The sequence below is a fragment of the Rhineura floridana genome, chromosome 22 (genome assembly GCF_030035675.1).
Source record: "Rhineura floridana isolate rRhiFlo1 chromosome 22, rRhiFlo1.hap2, whole genome shotgun sequence".
In the NCBI taxonomy this organism is placed as follows: domain Eukaryota; kingdom Metazoa; phylum Chordata; class Lepidosauria; order Squamata; family Rhineuridae; genus Rhineura; species Rhineura floridana.
In genome coordinates, this window is record NC_084501.1 from 13416264 (window position 1) to 13434963 (window position 18700).

The 18700-nt window shown below is 46.1% G+C and overlaps 1 protein-coding gene across 3 annotated transcripts in view; it reads left to right on the top strand.

Moving 5' to 3' along the window:
* Positions 1-18700, top strand: part of CGN (cingulin) — an 81347-nt gene that overhangs the window by 13246 nt on the left and 49401 nt on the right. The window contains exon 1 of one of the 3 annotated variants that reach the window (XM_061606646.1): positions 938-1020. The exons of 1 other annotated variant lie outside the window; for it this stretch is intronic. The gene's annotated coding sequence lies outside the window, so the exon portion shown is untranslated. Of the gene's footprint in view, positions 1-937; positions 1021-18700 lie in introns of those variants that run through there. One more of the 3 variants, XM_061606644.1, reaches the window with a different exon arrangement.

Genomic DNA, 18700 nt, shown 5'->3' on the forward strand with positions numbered 1-18700 from the left:
ATGGAGATGACAAACTTTGGTGTACTGTGAGTACAGCTAACATGCAAACCTAAATTTTGATCCAGGCTGCAGCTCATGTTATCCATCAAACACAAGGCTCAGATTGCCTTGGAAAATGTGAAGTAGAAATAAAAGTATAGCAGAGCATGTCTAGAGTGCGTTCCCCACCACTACTGCTGTTTGAGACAAACTGCCAGGATTGTAGCTTTGACACCCTGTTGCAGCAAAACGACCGAGTGTCCTGTGTTATCCTGAAGGCTTACTAGGAGGGCTATTTTAATCAGGCACATTAGGGCACTACCTTTTATTAAGGCAACCAAAATGTCACAACATTTTGACACCCAAGTGGATTTTAGTTCCCCCCCCCTCTTATGGGCCACGCAGCACAGCTGCCTTCCACTTCTCCCAAAGAATCCTGGGAGCTGCAATTTACTCCTCACAGAGCTATAATTCTCAGCACCCTTGACAAACTACAGTTCCCAGGATTCTGGGGTGGAATGTGCTTTAAATGTGTGGTATGGAAGTGACCTTATACTTTTATTTTTTTAACAAAAATTCTTTCTAGACTGAGCCAAAAAAAAGTTTCCTTTAAAAAAATAACATAAAAGGCCATCTCTCTCAGGTAACGCCCAGGCCTGGCTAAGGAGGCGGAGGCCTGGTTGCTAAGGTCTCATTCGCGACCCGCCCTCTCGCTCCAAACTCGGCAGCCATGTTTATTTCCCCTCCACACCCTCCCATTTTGGTCCCCTTCCCTCTTTTTCCGCCCGATGACGTGCGGCACCTCCAGCCACGCCTACAAGGCGGGAGGAGAGAGGGAGGGAAAAGGAGAGGGCGTGGTTGTTCGGGGATGGAGGGGGCCGGGCTTCCCGGAGCAGTGGAGCCAATGGGAAGCGGCATGGGCGTAGCTACGGTGCCAGGCTCAGGTAACAGGTTGCGCCCGCTCGGGCAGAGGCTCAGAAGGTGTGAGGAGGGAGGGCGAACGGGACAGGTGGGGGTTACCGCCGCGGAAGAACCAAGTGGGTGAGTTGAGGTGGGGGGTGTCAGATTTCCCCCCTTTTTTCCTATTGAGAATGGTCTCTTTTTTCCTTTCTTCCTCCTCCTTTCGAAGGACCCCCACCCCATTTCCTTTTATTGCCATCGCCCGCACCTTCCCCTGTTCACTGTCCCCAAGCGAGGACGAGCGCCCCCTTGTGCTTAATGGTCTTCCTCCCAAGGGCAGCTGCTGCTTTTATTTGCTACCCTACGGGTGCCTGCCCCTACCCTTGGCTGTAATCCCCCCCTCAAAAAATGGGCATTCTTGTTCCCTCACTCCTCAGTTATAGTTACTGTGCCTTCTTTCTACCCCACGGGATTTTTGAGCATGTACTGCCCCTTAACGCTTCCAATAGCTACTGCTCTCCCCTGCCCCCCCTTTAAAGAGTTGCAGTGTCTCCTTGGAAGAAAATTGGGGCAGTATCTCTCCACACTCTGCTGTCCCAATTTGCGCTAGTTATTTTAAATTAACCGTATTGTAGTTTGTGTCTCTGGTTTGCACTCTAAAGAGGGACCTGCCTGTCCACCCTCCTGTTGCACCGCATGCGCCCACCCAGCTTGAGTCCCTAACTCTGATTTTTATTCCTGGGGTCTCTGGATTGTATCCTACTTGGTTGTGCTTGCAGTAGACCCACTGGACCTACGCTGGTCATACTAACGTGGAATGCCATCCTCTGTAGGCAATTTCTGGTGATATAAGGTGGCCTCCTCTCTCTAGGGCAGGGGTTCTTAACCTGCAGGTCCATGAGCCTTCAGGGGGTTCAAGAACCAGACCCTCACCCAAAATCTATTTCTGGTGCGGTATGTTCCTTCCCCAGCCCCCCCCCACCTGTCACAACCTCCGTTTGACACAGTTTCGTTCTCTCTTGTGTACACATAGTGTAATTGCATTCCTTATTTTTTGTCTTATGCATTCTCTGAACTCCCACCTTGCCCATAGCTACAACCCCCAGTTGGGAATAGCCTTTTTCCTTGTGGTAAATTCCTCCTGCCCCTTTTAGGGCCGTTGTTGCAAATTTCTGCCTCCGGGTCCTTCCTGGTTCCTCCAGGCTGGTTATATTCCCCTGTTGCGAGGTCTGTTGAAGTCTGGGACCACTTTGCTGGGAAGTGCCTTGGTGTGGACTAGCCTCATGCGGGGCTGACGTGCAAGAGATGGTTGAAATTCCAGGAGCCTAAATGTTGATGCCTGTTTCTGGTGCGCGTGGGAACTTTTAGAAATCTCTACCTAGCTTCCTTATGGGTGAAGTGGAAACAAAGGTTGGAAGTGTCCTTCACGTTCTTAGGGATTAGTGCCTTGTTTTTCCAGGTGTCTCGCCTCACTGGTGCCTGGCATTGTTTGTCTGGTGGGTTTTTGCAAGATAGCAGGTCGTGCACTAGGGGAAGGTGGTGCTTTCTGTTGTCCAACCGTAAACGAACTCAGGGGTGGCAGAGAAGTTTTTAATTTAGATGCCGCTTTAGGACACCACAGGGCTATCCAATGGGTGGGGTTTCTCCTGAGTAAATCGGGATTGCACCAGCAACCCCTAAGCTTGTGCGTGAAAGACAGCTCTGGGGCTGCCCTTTTTGATAAAGAGGGACTTTGCTCTTTGAAAATGGTCTGTTTGTCCTTGTATCAAGCCCAAAACTTTGTAGCAGTTTTAAGGATGGCTTTGATGTGACTGTTGACAGACAGCTTGTATGTGCATTGGTGACGGACAGCATCATAAACCACAGAGACCAAAACCACCCTCTGCTAGCTCTCTGGTAATTCTGTGAGCAATGCTTTGATCACGAAATAATAAAACCAGCCTCCTTTTTAATGCTGAGAGTGTAAACAGTTGTGCTTTAGAATTGTCAGTATCAGTAATTGCCATAAGGACAGGAAGTGCAAAATGAGGAAAGCCTGCCCCTGGAGATGGATGCTTGCAACTTTCTGAGTATCGCAGAAATCTTTCTCAGACTGGATGGAAAAGTAACTGGCTCTGAAGGATCCACATAGGTAAACCCATAGCGATGCAGCTCAGCCCCCAGCCTAGTCTAGTGCTCAGAGGTAGACTGCCTTTGAACCTGGAGGTTCCATTTCCCAAATATCATGTCTAACGAGAGCAGATGAGTGTTGCTGGATTGGACCAAGGGTGCACATCTTGCTCCTCAGAGCAGTCAGTCACATGTCTCCAGAAAGCCCACAAATCAGGGATGAAAGCAAAATCCTCCTTCTTTATAACTTCTTATTGCAAATCCCTATTATTAATTATTACATTTATATCCCACTCTTCCTCCAAAGAGCTCAAGATGTCATACATGGTTTTTACCTGCCCCTTCTCCACTTTATCCTCTCAACAACCCTGTGAGGTAGGTCAGGCTGAAAGACGGTGACTGGCTCAAGGTCACAGCCGAATGGGGTTTTGAACCCTGGTCTCCCGGGTCCTAGTCCGCTACTCTGGCCGCTACACTTAGGAGATCCTCGCCCGCAATCCCTTAGCCTAACCTACCTCACAGGGTTGTTGGGAGGCTAAAAATGAGGGAGGGGAGAGAACCGTGTGTGCCACCTTGAGGTCAAAGGCGGAAAGGTGGGATATAACTGTGATCACAAATACGTACAATAAATAAAATTGCTATCTTCTAATCCAAGGGCTGTGAACCTTTGGCCCTCCAGATGTCGCTGAACTACAACTTCCATCAGCACCCCCAGCAAGCCTGGCCAATGTCTAGGGATGATGGGAGCTGTAGTTCAGCAACATCTGGTGGGCCACAGGTTTCCCCCGACTGATATATAGGGCAAGCCTTTCATTGGGGATAGACTGGGGTCACTCTCCTCCCCGACACCACCCTTGCAAGGTATTGCTAACTGGAAACCGTCCTCCCCATAATAAAACCCTAAATCCTGGGGTCGCCCCCGTGTCCCACTCCCAGATTTGCAAAATTTGACATCTTTTTCAATTGGAACAATTTAGGAAAGTTACAGCGCAATTGTATATGTGTCTACTCAGAAGTAAACCTGGCAGAGTTCAACGGGGCTTGCTCCCAGGAGAGTGCATGTTCTAGGATTAAAGCTTTAAAACTGTAATCCTAAACTCGCAGACGGGAGTAAGGTCCATCAACCTTGGGGGGGGGGGGGCTTACTTCTCACTAAGGATCAAGCTGCTCTGTTACTTTCCCCCATAAACTGGGCGCTTGCATTAAAATAGACAGTTGCGTTCTTCAAACCCTTTCCCATCTATTTGCAATAAAATACATGTGTAAACTGTATAGAATGACCCCCCCCCGTGTGTGATACATGCTTGTATTAAAATACACAGTTGTGTTTATGCAAGCTTGTATTTTTTTTATAGGGGGGAAAAATAGGTTAATTTGCAGCTGTGATCCTAACCATGTCTACTTGGAAGTAAGTCTTACTGAATTCAATGGGGCTTCATCCCAGGTAAATTAGGGTTAGGATTGCAGCCTTATTTCCAAACCCCAAAGGGATGTCAGTCTTTTTCCCTGATTTGCATCCGCAGGCATCTTGACCCTCCCAGCTCCATCCATATTTTGTTTCCTCTTACACCTGGCAGGGTTTATGTCCTTGTCCTTCCTCCGCCCCCCTAAAAATCAGCTGACTGAAACTAGAGTAAAGCCTGAGATTCTAGTTTCACTTTGTTGTTTTACTGTGAACGGAGAACAATATTTCTCTGTGCTGCGTCTGTTAAGTTAGGCGGCCGGTTAGTTGCTAGGTTGGTTCTGCTTCCAATTGGGAGACCTCCCTCCTTAATTGGTTATTGCTACAAAGAATTTGGCTGTTGTCAAATCCTGTTTGGATCATCTGAGAAGGAAAAACTTAGATCTAGCTAAACCACTGACCTTTATATATATATATATATATATATATATATATATATATATAAATCCAAAAGGGCCATGGAGATTTCGGTTTACACAGGGGCTGCTGTCAAAGGTCAACAGCCGATGGGGCAAACAGAGGGCAAATCCAGAGTGCCCCCCCCCCCGCATCTTGAATGAGTCGCACAATCAAGGAGCCAAAGCACTTTCTATTGAACGATAAGGGCTGGGATCTTGAATGAAAACTGGATTTTCCAGGAAGTTGAATCCTATGCCCAGTACAAATGTCTGTTTGTTACATTTACATCCCACCTTTCCTCCGAGGAGCTTTTCTTCCCCATTTTCTCCTTACATCAACCTTGTGAGGTAGGTTAGGTCTCATCCCTTCTGTTATATGTGTATGAGACACGCATGTGCGTGTGTGTTTGTGGATAATATGAATAATTGTTTTTGTATATATCCTAGAGAATTCTAATGAATATCTGAGATTATATCCTTTGTGTGTGGGATCCTCTGCAATTACTTGCTTGTGAAAGACAGGAGCACGTGCGTGTATCTATTTTTTAAAAATTATTTTCTTAACCTTCTCAGGACCAGGGTTGAGCCCTAGCTCAAATTAAACCCTGCACCTCTCTCCTGTAACACAACGCCTTTAAAAAATTAATGTTGAACTTTGTGCGTGCATTCTCGCGGCGGGTGATATTCAAGCAGACGTTTCCACAGCGGGAGATAACCTGAGCCCTTCGTGCTGCTTGAGAGTGTCCAAAACTCTGAATAATTCTACTGTTAGGCTGCAACTTGGGTGACGGGTCTGGTAGTTCTGGTTAAGGGTGGTGTGGGTGTCATACTTTCAGGGTGGTGCCTTGTTAAAGGTTAGCCTCCTATCTCTTCTGAGCTTGAGGAGGAATGGAAAGGCAATGGCATTGAGGTCGTCTGTTGGCCTTGTGTTGGCTGTGCCACAGATACTTCCTCTATGGAATGTTTATTCCTGTTGGAGCAGTCATTTCCCACGAAAACCCCTGAGAAATATACCCATTTCATAGATTGGAAGACAGTGGAACCGAGGGCATTGTGTGCACTCTGCTGTCCTGATTTTAAACAACAAACACTGTCCTTAATTTGCCTGTGAGGAACATGTTGAGGAATACTGCCTTAATTTTTTTTTTTGTTAGTGTGCAGACAGGTGCTAAAATGTTCTATTTTGCAGCCTATTTTGCATTCTTAGCTATTAAACCTCCCGAGAGGGTTGTGTGGCTGCATCGTGATGTAAATTTGCACACAGAGACAAGAAAAACACCACACCTCCAGACACGGCTTTCATCACTGTATCTCCTTTGCCAGGTTGTAAATGTGCTTGGCTGTGCATCAGTTCTGTAATAACTACAGTCAGCTCACAACTCTCATCAGGCCTACAGATAATTGAGGGCGATGGGAGTTTGGGGTCCAGCAACATCTGGAGGAACACAGGTTCCCCCATCCTCACCGTAGAGCCAATCTGAGCCCAAAGGCCGCATTCCTTTCTGGGCAGTCTTCTGAGGGCCATGTCCCAGTAGTGGACATGGCCGCTGGCCAGAGGCAATGAATTTTACCTTCTATGTTGTTGTTGTTATGTGCCTTCCTTTATGGAATCGAGCCATCTCTTGTTTGGCCTTCCTCTTTTTCTACTCCCTTTTGTTTTCCCCAGCATGATTGTCTTTTCTAGTGAATCATGTCTTCTCATGATGTGTCCAAAGTAGGATAACCTCAGTTTCATCATTTTAGCTTCTAGTGACAGTTCAGGTTTAATTTGTTCTGACACCCAGTTGTTTGTCTTTTTCGCAGTCCATGGTATGCGCAAAGCTCTCCTCCAACACCACATTTCAAATGAGTTGATTTTTCTCTTGTATAGTAGGCTGGTTTCTGCACACACTTGCACACCCCTCTATATCCTCCACCAGGCAGAGTTCAAGGGCACATTCCAGCCAGGCAGAACTGCTGCGGGGAGGGGGGAAGCAAGGCCAGTGAGGGGTGTGGCCTGCAGAAAGGAGGCATGGCCTGGGGAGTTCCGAGGACCAAAGAGGTTTGGAGGGCCACAATTGGCCCTCAGGCCTGAGGTTTCCCACCCTTAGAATATCCATTGATTTTTTTTTGTTTATGTGTCTGGATGGAGTTTGCTTTTTTGGAAAAAAAAGTCCCCCAAACCCATTGCGTCATTATGCATGTCTACTTGGAATAAGACTTGCTCCTAGGTAAATGCATCTAGGATTACAGCCTCAGGACTGGTTGCACATTCCCCTAGATCCTGGTTGATAATCCCTTTTGAATCGGGCTTCATAGTACAATTTGCACTAACTGTTTTTTTTGGCAAGGAGAGAGCCTTTCTTTCTTTTCCAAGTTGATTTCGGTGCGCTTGCCCCCACTTTGACCTGTTAGGCTGGTTTTTTGACAAGGTTCAGGTTTCTGTCGGAAGAAAGTATTTTAAAAGTGCCGTGTATGCGGTTAAAAAAAAGAAATCTTGGTTGCTCTTAATTCCTCGTCTCTGGGTTGGAACAGTGTGTGTTCACAAAATGGTGGTAGTGTATGGTAGTTATATTATGGCATTGTTCATACTATTTTGCATTGTTTTGACTTTTATATATTATAATCTGCTGTAAAATGCTTCGAGTCTTTTTTTAATAGAAAGAGGCATTTAAGAATGTTTTGATTAAAGCTGCAGAATTGCATACTGCTTCCCACCCCATCCCATAAATCTGAATATGCGAAACCAAATGGCCACTGGAATACATTGAATCCCCTCTCAACGTTTGGATAAGCCCTTTCAGTTGTGGCACAAAAGCTTTGAAGAAAACGGAGGGCGGGAGAAGAAAGAGTGTGATATTTTAAAATTAAAAAATGTATTTCATTTGTTGTTAAACTTATATCGCGCCTTTTCTCCAAGGAGCTCAAGGTGCTGTACATGATTTCCCCCTCCTCATTTAATCCCCACAACAGCCCTGCGAGGTAGGTTAGGCTGAGAGGCGGCGACTGGCCCAGGTTCACTCAGTAAGCTTCATGGCTGAGTGGGGTATTAGGACCTGGGTCTCCCAGGTCCTAGCCGAACACTTTAACTGCTGCAACTTGGTAGGCTCAACTCAGGTAGGGCTGGGAATGTCCCCTGCCTGAACCCCTGGGAAGTTGCTGCCAGCCAGTGTAGGTGATGCTGGGCAAGCTGGGCCAATGGTGTGACTCAGTTCCTATTGGGGAAGGGTCGTAGCTGATTGGTGCTGGTTGCTGCCAGCCAGTGTCGACTGGAGATGCCGGGGGATTAAATTTCATTCTCGAGGAAGCATGTTGGGTGGGAAGGAGGGAAACAAGTTTTGTTCAGCAGGACCTGTCTGTTGATTTTAACTTGCAGTTTTGAAACGCCTACCCTGAAATGCTCTGTAGATATGTTGAAAGCAAATAGAAATCAAGGGGCGAACCCCTTCTTAACGTCGCCGCCAAAGCCGGCAAACGGTGGCCGTGGTGGCAGAATAATTCCTTTTCCTCTGGGGACACAAGCCCTTCCTGAAGGCGGCAGCTACAAACCTCAAGTGACTATTAACATCATTCCTGTATTGGAAGCCGGGGCTATTGAGGTTTGAAGCCTGCATCCCTTCCACCGGACCCAGCTTAACTCTTTCATTAGCAAAAGCCGCGCCTTTGGCTGGCGCATCGATTGCCTGAGCGGTGATTTTTCTTGTTAGGGAAGCAATCGTTTTCCATGCGCACGTCAGGAATGCTTCAGGTGCAGCTGGGAAAGCAGGAAGCAATTTTTGCATTGCTGGTGTTCAAGAGCCTGGCTTATGATTAACGAGGCTCTGGGTTTTGGTCTCTTTTCATTTCCTCGCCTGTGGACTGATGAGCCCTTCAATGTGCACGTAGAAACCTTGCTGTGGAAAAGCCTTCCTCCTCCTAAGCCAGGGCGGGGGGCCTTTTGTAAGCTGGGAGCCACATTCCCTCTTGGGGAATCTTCTGAGGGCCGCATGCTATGGTTGGGTCACTGGTGAAAGTGGGTAGAGCAACGGCTGCGACTCTTGCTCTTTGTATACCATGCAAAATACAGGGTGTGTGTGTGTGTGTGTGTGTGTGTGTACAGTGCCTTGCAAAAGTACTCAGACCCCCGAGCAACGCTCTTGTATTACCGAATTACAGACGGTACATTGTGATTTCGTTCCGTAGGATATTTTATTTTGAAACACTGACACACAAAATCAATTATTGTAAGGTGACAGTGGTTTTATGTTGGGAAATGTTTGTCGGAAGCATAACAGACTGAAACATGTTGCTTGCACAAGTATTCAAGCCCTTTCTTGGGGCCAAGTTTCTTTCATCTGTGTAACCTGGGAGCTTCCACAGCACAGGGGTTGAATACTTATGCAAGCAACATGTTTCAGCTTTTTTTATGTTTCTGAATAAAAACTAAGTGTAAAGGAAGGTGTTTGATTCATGAAGGGATGGCTCAGTTGTCTCAACTCGCAGAGAGAGAGAGAGCGAAAGGCAAATAAATCTGCTGCAATAAACCTGTCACCTTTTAAAGTGACACAAGCCTTTTTGTTGGTTTTTCCTATGGCAGGTTAACGCAGTATATCCCTCTGGTAGGAAACGCCTTAGTGACTTGCCAGTTGCCATTTATATAGGTGTAGAAAAGTGGGACCTTCAACAAAATATTGCGGTGTGGTGTGCTCCTGTTCAGCCTGCCAGCCAGCCACGTCCCCTTCCAGGATACTCCATTCCGTTTAACCCACCCGCGCCCTGCAACAGACAATTGCAGAGTTCTATGGCTCATAAGTTTGTTGTTGTTAATAATAAGTCACTTTTTTAAGAGACTGACAAAAACAAACATTAAAAACAACTAATATGCTCACTGATAATATACATAAAAGAGCAGATCCAACTCATCCCTGCCCCACTAAAAAATAAGCAGAAAATGTCCAGTTCTCATTGGGCTGTTTTGGAGGATTTTTATTTTATGTGTTACATTTCTATCCCACCTTTTCTTCAGGAAGCTCAAAGTGGGTTTCTCCTCCTCCCTATTTTATCCTCACAACAACCTTGCACGGTAGGTTAGGCTGAGAGCTGCAGACTTGGCCCAAAGTCACACCCAATGAGTTTCACGGCCGAGCAGGGACTTGAACCAGGTCCTAGTCTGACACTCTAACCACTAGACCACATTAGTGCTCTCTTTTTTTTTACCCACTTAGATTATTTTTTTCTCCTGATTTTTTAATTTCCGAAAACCTTGGGGTTTCCCCTGGCATGCTAACATCTAGTTTTTCAGTAGCCTTGTTTTGTCAGTATAGTCATCAAAACTCAGCATCCCAAGTTCACGGTTAAGTATATATGATAGTATAAAGTTGCTTATGTGTCATGCACATTTAAGATCAGTGTGGTGTAGTGGTTAAGGTGCTGGATTACGACCTGGGAGATCAGGGTTCGAATCCCCACACAGCCATGAATTCACTGGGTGACCTTGGGCCAGTCACTGCCTCTCAACCTCAGAGGGAGGCAATGGTAAACAGCCTCTGAATACCGCTTACCATGAAAACTCTATTCATAGGGTCTCCATAAGTCGGAATCGACTTGAAGGCAGCCTATTTCCATTTTCAAGGCTGAAATGTTGCAGGTGTGTGTGTGTATGTATGAATGTTAAAGTTTAAATAAAGTGTCTCAAGTTTCTAGACCTCATGGCAACGTTGCCAGGCGCTTCCTCTCAGAAGACCTTCCTCTTCAACTTGCTCCAAGCCATACTCAACAAATCATAGTAATCAATCTACGCCTCTATCCAACAAGTTCTTTTTTTACTTTAGCGGGAGAGGGCAGCGGGGGAGTCTTCAAATCTGGACCTTGGACTGTGGTGCAAAAGGCCGCATTTGCCTGGCGAAAGCGAGAGCTTGCAGGTTGCCTCCTTTTCCTGCGTAGCAAGGACATGCCTGTTGCTCTAATCATTATTTACCTGGGACGCCTCGTCCTTGCTCAACAGACGAAAGGTTGCTCTCATACTTCTGGAATTCCATCCCGCCTGCTGCACCTGCGGGGATGGATTGATGATGTAAGCTCAGGTGTGTCGGTTTCAGGTTTCTCCATGAGTCTCTTAGCGGAATGTCCCTCTCTAAGCAGCCGCGCTGGCTGGCTGGCATTTGGGCTACCCTGGCAGAATGTCAAAATGCCCTCTCCCTGCCGCCTTACCTTCCATCCACATTGTGGTCGGTGTTGTTCGTTCTTGGAAAAGGGGTAAGCCTCCCTTGCTGATGATGCCCTGCAGTCAAAATCCCTTTCCTCGGTTGTAGAATCCGGCCTGCGGGTTTTAAATGTATTTATAATGTATCGGTTAAAATATTTGTAGATCGCACTTTCATGAAAATGCACTTACAGCATACCAAATTATAGTGAGAAATGTAAAAAAACATCAAAATCAAAAGCTGGTTCGGAAAAAGGCATCCATGTTTCAAAGGCCTGACTGAAGAATGACACAGTTTTCAACAGGTGTCTAAAAGTAGGTAGGGATTGTTCCTGCTGATCCTGTATTGGCAGAGAGTTCCACAGGGCAGGGCCTGCCATACTGAGGGCTCTGTCTGTAATAAAGGCTGACCAAATCTCCGGAGTGTGGGGAACCACAAGAAGTGCCCCATCAGAGGATCTCTGACAGTTAAACACACTCTGTGTGTCTCTCTGTGTCTCAATCATCTATTATTATTATCAAAGATGCCTTAAGAAAAAGGCAGAAATTATTGTGCAAAATAAGCAATAAAAAATGCCAAGAAGGACCCAGACATCTTGCCAGTTTTATTTCTTTCACTTTTGATCTCTTGATTGTCTGCATCGCGAGAGATTTCTCTTTCTTTTAACACCTGATTTTGAGGCTACCTGTAAACTTCATCCAGGGTGAGGCAAGGAGTAAAAGGAAATCTACCCCTTCAGACAGTGTGTAGTAACTCACTTATGGGGCTCCCTGACACAACATGCCTTTTGAGCAGAGATATTATCTCAGTCCGCATCTGTGTTGGAATTGTTTTTGAGACGTTTTTAAATATGCTTTTTTAAAGATTTTTTAAAGATGTTTTGTTTTTAAGATGCTTTATTGACTTATTTATTTATTTTTTCAATAATATGATTTATATCCAGCCTTTCCTCCCAGCAGGAGCCCAGGGCAGCAAACAAAAGCACTAAAGACACTTTAAAGCATCATAAAAACAGAGGTTTAAAATACATTCAAACAAAACAACTTTAAAAACATTTTTTTCAAAAAGCTTTGTGTTTGTTTTTTTAAAAAAAGGTTTAAAAGCGTATTAAAAAGCAACTGCAACACTGGATAAGGTCTCAGCTTAAAAGGCTTGTTGAAAGAGGAAGGTCTTCAGTAGGCGCCGAAAAAATAACAGATGGCAGAGATTTTTTTAGTGTTTTGTTGTCTGTTTGCCAACCTGGGTTCTTTCTGGGAGGAAGGGCGGGGTATAAATGTAACAAATAATTACAAGATGTAGTGATTGGGAGCTGCAGGCCCAGGGGCCGAATACGGCCCTCAAGGCCTCTCTTATCTGGCCTTTGGATGCTCGCCAGACCTCACCAACCCTGCTTTGCGCCTCCCTTGAGTGCCTTTGCCTGGCTAGAATGTGTCTTTGGACTGGGATGATGCCTCTTGTTCTGCAGGGTGGAGGACAGAGGGGTGGGTGGGTGTGAGAAATCTTTTGGGGCTCCTGCTTGGCTGATACGCATCGTGGTGCACAAAGAGTCTCACATTTGTTGCTCCACCCATTTTTGCCTCTGGCCCCACCCCCACCTGGCAGGTTTCCCCGGGAGGCCATGCAGCCCTCAGACTGAAGGCGGCTCCCCGCCTCTCCTTTAGATTTACCCCCCCCCAAAAAGAGAGAGAGAACGAGGTAAATCCGTAGAGGACATTTGATAATAAAAGATGAGCAATAAAACCACTTCCCAAGAGTCACGCCAACTAATCATTCCAAATGGGATTGGTCTGTTGACAGCCGTTCAGAATCAAGCCTCCATGGTCAGAGGCAGTATATCTTTGAGCACCAGATTCTGGCGAAGCCTAGGAGGTGACTGAACGCTGTCTCTGTTGCCTTGAACCAAGATGGGACACTGGTCCATCTAACTTAGCATTGACTGTTTTTCACACTGATCAGCACTGGCATTGTCACACAGAGGATTTTCCACCAGAACCCGACTGCTTGATCCTTTTTAATCGGAGAATCCCGTTAAGCGCATAGGATTTCAGCCAGCGAGTGTTACACAGCAGTCTGTGGGGGCTGCTCGCCCTCTTCCCAATGTCAGTGTGTTGAACCGTCGCCTGGCTGTGATAATGGACTGGATGGGAGCTAACAAACTGAGGCTCAATCCGGACAAGACTGAGATGCTGCTGGTGGGCGGTTTCTCTGACCAGATAGTGGATATACACCCTGTTCTGGATGGGGTTACACTCCCCATAAAGGAACAGGTTCGTAGTCTGGGAGTTGTTTTAGATCCTTCCCTGTCACTTGAGGCTCAAGTAGCCTCGGTGGCACGGAATGCGTTCTACCAACTTCGGTTGGTAGCCCAGCTACGTCCCTATCTGAGCAAGGAGGACCTAACATCAGTGGTACATGCTCTGGTAACCTCGCGATTGGACTACTGCAATGCGCTCTACGTAGGGCTACCTTTGAAGAGAGTTCGGAAGCTGCAGCTCGTGCAAAACGCGGCGGCCAGACTGATAACAAAGACCAAGCGGTCTGAACACATAACACCTGTTCTGGCTTGCTTGCACTGGCTGCCAATATGCTTCCGGGTGAGATTCAAAGTGTTGGTTTTGACTTATAAAGCCTTACACGGCGCGGGACCACAATATCTGCTGGAACGCCTCTCCCGATATGAACCTGCCCATACACTGCATTCTACATCGAAGGCCCTCCTCCGAGTTCCGACTCAGAGAGAGGCTCGGAGGGTGGTAACAAGAACTAGGGCCTTCTCGGTGGTGGCCCCTGAACTGTGGAATAGTCTTCCCGATGAGGTGCGCTTGGCGCCGACTTTGCTATCTTTTCGGCGCCAAGTTAAAACCTTCCTCTTTTCTAAGGCATTTTAATCTTTTAATTTTAATTTAGTTTTAAATTTGCTATAATTGATTGTAGACTTTTCATTTTCTTATATATGCTCTTGTAGTATTATATTATTATGGGTTCTTATTGTATGTATCTGTATTTTGCTGTAAACCGCCCAGAGAGCTATGCTAGTCGGGCGGTATAAAACAAATAAATAAATATAAATAAATAAACGTTTCTCTTCCCATTCCGCACTCGATTATCCTTCATCTTTTTAAGCTCCACTTCTGCTCAAGCCTACTTTGTGCTGGCATAGTAGGGATTTTTTTTTTAAAAAAAGAATCCCTCAGGATGGTTGCACGACTTCCAGACGGTTGCATGCGAGGGCCAGATTTCACACCCCACACCTCTGCCATTTATGTAAACATTGAGCAGCCGAAGACACGATACTCTGCAATAAGGGAGAGTTGCTGTTCTGTCTTCTCAGCAGGGTGAAAAATCTTAGCTGTTGCATCTCGTTAGCTTCTCCAGCTCCCATTCAACGCCAGGTCATGCTATCCGCAGACTGCGCTGCGTGGCCACATTAACACAACACACTTATTCCTCTTTCAACAGGCATGCCACATGCCAGAGTGGTTTAACAGTCATTCCCTCTTCCCAAGGAACTCTGGGAACTGTAGTTCTGTGAGGGGAATAGGGGCCTCCTAACAACTCTCAGGACCCTTCACAGACTATCCTTCTCAGGATTTTTTTTGGGGGGGAAAGCCATGACTGTTTGGAGCCAGGGTGGTGTAGTGGTTAAGGTGCTGGGCTACGACCTGGGAGACCAGGGTTCAAATCCCCACATAGCCATGAAGCTCACTGGGTGACCTTGGGCCAGTCACTGCCTCTCAGCCTCATGAAAGCCCTATTCATAGGGTCGCCATAAGTCGGAATCGACTCGAAGGCAGTACATTTACATTTTTACATGACTGTTTAAAGTGGAATCATAACATATGGTGTGAATGGTTTGCGTTGCGTGTAGTTCCACGTTGTGTGTGTTTTGTCCATCTAGACTTGGTGGCTGTTGGTAATGGTGGCTCAGTGGAGCCTCCATATGCAATGGCAATCTACCTTTGAACGCCAGATTCTGGGAAACAGGAGATGGTTGTTTCCTTCCTGCCTTGCTTGCTGGCTTCCTGGAGAAATCTGATTGGCCAGCACGCAGAGCTGAACCAGATGGACCTTTGGAGTCTGATTCAGCAGGGCTCATCTTCAGTTTTTACCACTAATTTTAAAATATATTTATGTAACGCAATCCACTGAAGCGGCAGACTGGCATTGGGGCAGAGAGGGCTTCATAAGCCATTCCTACCAAATATTCCCCTCTCTGGCAATTTTTCTCTTCACCAGAGGGGGGGGGAAATCTATCTTTTGCATCCTCTTTAAGAAGTTCATAATAAGACTTGTGGTATTCCACATAACACGAACTCGGCTAACGAGGTCATGTTCTTCTGTGTAAATCTCGTTAGCCTAATGATCTTGAGAGAAATGAAATAATGAGCTGTAGATTATGAGATTGGTTGATGCCTGTATTTATCTCTCTCTGTCCCCAGGAGGTGGCCGGTTTCCTAGGCTCTGAGCTCCAGGGAACTTCTGATGCAGCTCTCTGTGATCTGTGATTTTATGTAGATGCATATCTTTGTCATAGCATGCACAAAGAGTATTCCTTCTCCCATCCTTTCTCACATGCACTCTGAAGCGTAATATCTCTTCTTCCTTAAGGACTAGAAACTTAATGATTTTTTTCTTTGCGGTAAAAGCTGAGCGGTTATAATGACAGCGGTAGTTGTACTGATGGATGCCCTAGAGATATCTTCGGGATGCTTAAAAGAGGTATCCATTAAGCAAGGAATTGGATTAATTTTTAATCATGTTGCGGCAAGTTGTTTGATAATTTCCTGCCTTCTGCTGGCATTGAATTATCTTCTACAGTCGATTTGTGGCAAAATAAATGATGGTCCCATCATGATTTCGCTAAAAGGTTAACCTGGAACAGACTGTATCGGAAGGTTGTGGACTTTCCTTTATTAGAGGTTTTTAAGCAAAGGCTGGACATCCACCTTAACAAGCATGCTGTGGTAGTAGGTTTCCTGCCCCCTGCCTGAAACCCTGGAGAGCCACTGCCAGCCAGTGTAGACAGAGCTGAGCTAGATGGACCCATGGCCTGACTCAGTGTGCAGCAGCTTCCTGCTGGGGAAAGGCCGCATGTAGAAGGTCCCGGGTCCAATCTCCAGTGGCATCTCCAGGCAGGCCTGCGGAATGGTCTGAAGTACAAGGCAGCTTCCTAACAAGCCCCACCACGAGGATTCTCATTAAGAACAAGCAAACCACATGCAACTGAAGGACTTGGGAGGTTCAAAAAGGCCTTGCATTTCTTTCTGTGTGTGTGTGTGTTTCTTATTATACAGCCACGAGCCACGTTACCAAATCCTTCCAAGTTACACAGGAAGCGGATTGGACTGTGAAGGACCAACCCAAGTTGTGCTTGCATTTTGACAAATGTGTAGGGCATTAAAATATCACAGAGAGGAGGTCAGGTCTCCTTCTCCCCTGGTGCATTCACTATAGCTGCCCAACGTCCCTGCTTTTTCAAGTTTGATAGAAATATCTGTTGGCTATAGGTACGTTCTTAAACCGCAAGAGAGGGTTTTTTTTGCCTATTAGTGAATTTTTCCACCCTTGTTCCATCTTGCTTTTTCTGCTGTTTCAAAACCGCTGGAGTCACTTGGCCAGGTAGATCAGCAGGTGGGTGGAGGCTTGTGGTGGTGGCTCTCTTTCCCAGTTTGTTTGGGCTAGGGAAAGAACGCCAGCCTCTGACAGACACCTGACCTGTCTCCTCCTCCTCCTCCCGTGGCCGATATGGAGTTGGCATCTGCCCAACGACTGTTGGATGGAAACGAGCAGTGTTCTGCTTGGATTCCTTACTATGTTCCCAACGGGCTTTTGTAGCCACGTCAGCCACGTTCATAGGAAAGCAAACTTCATTGTCTTAATATATTTCCACTACTAGCCTTCAACACTGTTGCTGTTATATAGTCTTTTTTTTTTAATTGCTTATTAAACTTGATCTGAAAGATGTGCATGCCGCAGCCAGGGAGCTATTTCTTTTTTAACACTTTGGCTCAAATCCTGCTCACCTTGTTAGTTGTTTGCTGACACATACGCGCGCACACCCTGGATGTAGTTGTTTGTTAATGTCACTTTTGATGCTGGAGGTGGGATTTGAACTTGGGTGCTCTTGGTTCAAACCTTCTCAAAGGAAGCCGCTTTCTGCTGTGTCAAAGTGGCCGAGGAGTTCTCTGTTATTAATTTGAGACAATTATATACTGCTGAATCATTAGCAGTGGGTGTAAAACTGAAAATAAAAGAATAAAAGTTCATCATAAAACAACACAAACTCGAATGCTACCTTTAAAATGCCTTTCGGAATGAGAAAGTCTTTGTCATACGCCTGAAGTTCAGCGAGGAGGATTGCCTTTTTAATCTCAGTTGGGAGGAAGTCTGCAGAATCTAGAGTCTACAGAATCGGGCCCACAGCATTAAATAAATGGCTTCTAGGAGTTAGGAGCTGTGCCTCTGAGCCATTTGGGGCCACCAAGAGAGACGCACATACCCCAAATGGGAGATCAGGCCTGGATATAAGGGCTCAGAAGGCCCTTAAGATATCTGAACCCACGTTGTTAAAGACCATACAAGTACCTTGGACCTGGCCCAGCAACAAATGTGCAGCCAGTGCAAGTTTTTAAGCACCGATGTGCTGGCGGTAGTCTTTTCCCATCAACAGTCTAGCCGCAGTCTATTCTCACTGACAATGGTTCCCTGTCAGAGATTTTCGGTGACTCTTGCCACCTCATCTTTTCAACTGTGAATTGAACCGTGGACCTTCTTAATGCACAACGTGGATTATAATCGCTGAGCTCTGGTCACTCCAGGATTTCCTAGACCAGCACCATTTGCATGAATGAAGTTTCCCAACTCCTTAAATCCTGGAAGCAAGCTTTTAGGTTATGCCAGGCACTTCTTTAGATACAGGAACTCGGACCCCAAAATAGCAGGGTATAACTTCAGATTTTCAGCTGTAAAGCCTCCGCATTAATGTCAGCCTTCACGTGCAACTTCGTCTAATTTTATTTTAGGGTTGGAATGCCCATGCCTGAATTGGGTCACTTGAGAAGTTCGCTTCCAGCCTTCTTGAGCACTGGTTAGCATCCAATAAATGAATTGGCTCCCTAACATGAACTGAAATCTCTCTCTCTCTCTGTAGATCGTTCTCACAGAGAGAGTGGGAATGGGCAACCTGAGAAGAGCCTTGCTGGGTCAGAGACCAGTCTTCTCTAGCCTTTCTGCTTCTCGCTGCAGCCAATCGAATGCCTCCTCAAAAGCCTGGCAGCGGGGCACAATGGTGGTCACCCTCTCCTGCTGTTGTTCCTGGTGCTTTGGGTAGACTGCCTCTGGATATGGAGGTTCTGTTTAACTCTCATGATTGATAGCTGGTGAAAGCTGCAATTAGAGTTGCCTAATGCTTAAAAAAAAAAAAAAAGCCAGGTAAGCCACTGCCTCTTGTGGCAGCAAGTTCCGTAGATATATTTTTCTTTTGTGTGGAAGGAAGAGGGTTTTTTGTATGTGCGTCCTGAATCTTGTGCCCATCAATTTCTTCCCTCCCCGATATTTTATAAACTTCTTATTGCGTCCTTTCACCCTTTTAGTTACCTTTTCACTCCCCATCTCCCAAACTGGAACATCATCAAGGCTCCAGCTTTTCCTCTTTGTGGTCCTTCCTGCCTAAATTTGACTGCCCATTCTCC